Source organism: Propithecus coquereli, unplaced genomic scaffold, assembly GCF_000956105.1.
Source record: "Propithecus coquereli isolate 6110/MARCELLA unplaced genomic scaffold, Pcoq_1.0 Scaffold262, whole genome shotgun sequence".
Taxonomy (NCBI): domain Eukaryota; kingdom Metazoa; phylum Chordata; class Mammalia; order Primates; family Indriidae; genus Propithecus; species Propithecus coquereli.
In genome coordinates this window covers 1,535,369-1,538,587 of record NW_012148197.1, presented here as the reverse complement: position 1 = coordinate 1,538,587, position 3,219 = coordinate 1,535,369, and the positions used below count along the sequence as shown (strand labels likewise).

The 3,219-nt window shown below is 38.7% G+C and overlaps 1 pseudogene; it reads right to left on the bottom strand.

Annotated features, from left to right (window-relative positions):
* Positions 1–439: 439 nt before the first annotated feature.
* Positions 440–814, bottom strand: LOC105812788 (annotated as a pseudogene).
* Between the last annotated feature and the right edge of the window lie 2,405 nt (positions 815–3,219).

Genomic DNA, 3,219 nt, shown 5'->3' with positions numbered 1-3,219 from the left:
GACTACTTTTGTATAAAAACTTCAGAATACATAAAGCACATGTTTCAGCTATCATGGAGTCAAAGATGCCATTTAGATCTCACATATTAAACAGCTGCAGTATAGCTTACAACAGCACAAATATACCTTACACATAAATATTAATACTATTTCATCCTTTGTGTATTCAAAAGTCAGAAGGAACTGCATGGTTTTCAAGGTACTTTAACTTATGTGTGGTCATTAAAACCAAATAAGTAATTCAAGTATTGTCCTATAAAGGCAGGCAATTAATCCAATATCACTCCTAAAATCAAAGACATGAAAATAAAGGCAGAAAACTGTGTTTCTCCATCTTTCATTTACACAGGTAGCTATCAGGACCTTACTGTAGAAAATATACAATTATTATACATGTTTTCCCTAGACCATAATGGAGTTTCAGAAACTACAAAAGGTGTCAAGATCCATAGTTTGCTTCATCAAATGCTCTTCTAGCTCGTTTCAATTCTTCATTCATAGTAAGCAAGTCTTTAACCCTAGCAAACTTCCTTGGGTCCTTTCAAATCAAGAAGAAGGTATCTTCAACTTGTACTTGATCTTGTCTTCCAATTGACATTGCCCTGTGAGTCATTTCACTGATGAACTCTATGACAAGGTCTCCAAGAATATCTATTGATTCAGTATAAGGATTCTGGTCATCTCCAAAGCCATACATCATACATCTCAATTCTTTAGAAAAACGTCTCTTTCTTTTACCCTGTCTACCTTCTGCACCTCCTCCAATTTCTTCATTTTCTTCCCCAAAGATGGGGTCTTCCTTCTCATCTGCCATCCCACCAGCCCACGAGCCTCTAATTCGATACTTTTTATTGCCTTTCTCTGAAGTGTGATGTGCTGTGTTAGATGACAAATGCTTCCCAGAAGTGAGGGCTGAGAAGACTGAACATCAAGTGTCTCCTGGGAACCCACTGATGCCAAGCAGCTCCTGGTAGCACTCTGTAACATATGAGGCCACGAAGGGTGAAGGGTAGAAGTGTAGGGTCAGCCTTTACTTTAGAAAAGAAATGCTTTCAATGGAAAAGAACAGCACCATCATTAAACATTCATGAGAGTTAATGCTCAGCCCAGCTCTTAAAGGTTGTGAATGTCTCCTCTTGCTTCAGGCAATTTATCCAGGGTGGGAAGGGGAAGGCATCTTCTCAAATTTCCTTGGAAAACATTTTAGAAAGCAACCTGGAACATCTGGCTTGTTTGTGAAATTTCTAAGGTGACACACAAATGTATTGCTGAGTAAATGTTTATTTCTTAATTGTTCTGGATGCTATATTCATTTTAGGCTAGAACTATGATATAGCAAAGCTGTTATAATTATTATGTCCAATAAAACCAGATGAGCATTTAATAATTCATTGAGGCCCTTTGTGTAAAATTGCAAGGAGTTGTCAAAATCACAAGGGGTTTCCATGTAGGTCCAGTTGCTTGTCCCACAAAAATCTAATTTTTGAGACAATGAGGATTGACGAGGAAGAAAGGAATTTTTAATATGATAGATATCTTGCTGGGAGAACGGCAGAAGCTGCCTCAAATCTGTCTCTCCCACTAAAGGGTATCATGGGCTTTGAAAGGAAGGGCAATGTATATCTCACAAGGGTGGCTACATGCATTGGGCAGGTTGTGGGGGATGGTGATTCTTGCTGTCGGGATGTCTGTTCTGTGGCCTTCAGAATCTCAACTCCTTTGTCTTGTGGAAAATCCATCATTTTAGGCTGGGGTGAGACACACACCTATAATCCCAGTACTTTGGGAGGCTGAGGCAAGGGAATCACTTGAGGCCAGGAATTCAAGTCCATCATTTCTCGGAAACAATTTAAAGGGTCAAGTAGTTAGTTAGGGGAGAGGTTTATAAAAAACATAGAGTGGTTCATGGAGCCAGTTATGTAATCAGTGTGTACATGTATTAATGCCCATTTTATTAGTCTTGGATCAAACTTCTACTCTTTTAAAGGTATAGTGGTTTATAGTTGTTTACTTTCATGTTATAATAGTTGTCATATCTCAGATTTATTTCATGTTGAGTTCTTAGCCATAAATACAACTCCTATTTGGATTTGCTTCAGATTCCAGGAATGTTTGGATCCTGTATAATCATGCTTAATATGTGCTATCAGAATGGATTCCTTTACTGAGCTCCCTTATCTAACTGAGAAACTTGGAAGACTGTTTTCAGTCCCTGGCTGTTGGAGTCTGATGCTTAGAAGGCAACAGGCAGCCCAGGGAATGAAGCAGACAGTCTGAGCAAGGGCAAAGCACTTTGTCTTCCTAGATACGCAAGTCACACCTTAGTTCTGTAAATTCCAATTTTCACATAATGAATTGTCTTAAAGTGGGGAACACAAATATTTTACTATTTACTACCTAAATATATTCTACAATGCACTTTGAGCAAACCCTCTCCCCTATATACTTTACTGGCTTTCTAGTCCAAAGGATCAAGAAGAACAATAGTCACCATTTATGGAGTGCTCTCTGTGTGCCAGGCAATCTGATAAGCACTTTGCTTGCATAATCCCATTATATTATAACCCTTTGAATTGGGAGGCACAATTGAATATAAATACATGAAAAAAATACATACTACTACATTGGAGTGCTGTTGTGAAAAGCCAGCTAATGATGAGATGTCTTAAAATGGAATATATAAGCCATAAAAACAAAGTAGTAGCTCTTCTTTCATATGTTGCATTAGCAAGATCCACGTAGAGCATTGTGTTCAGTTTTGATTAACTCAACTAAAAGGAAAGGGTTAACAAAGAACAACAACATGATTAAGGAAAAGGATGTTACCAAAAGTTTGGTACTTGTCCCTGAGGCCAAATCAGTGAGAGTGGAAGAAGGACAAGTGGTTTGCGGAAAAGGAAAGAGAAGTTTATTAATTTGCCGGCAAATGAGGAGGCCAGCAGACTAGCATCTCGAAGACCACCATTCTGCATTTAAGCAGAAATACAGGGCTTTTTAAAGGGGAGTTTTCAGTGGTTGAGCTCGGGTCTATGTGACCAAGGTCACATGCCATGGCTTCAGGCTATTGTTGTTTAACTATAATTGGTGGTTTTGGTCAATCTTATCTCCAGTGACCACATCTGGTGACCGTTGTCCGGACAACTCTGTTGAGCCATCTCCTGTGGTTTAAGATACTAGAAGACAAATTGCAGAGAACATTTTTCTGCCCCTTTGATTACT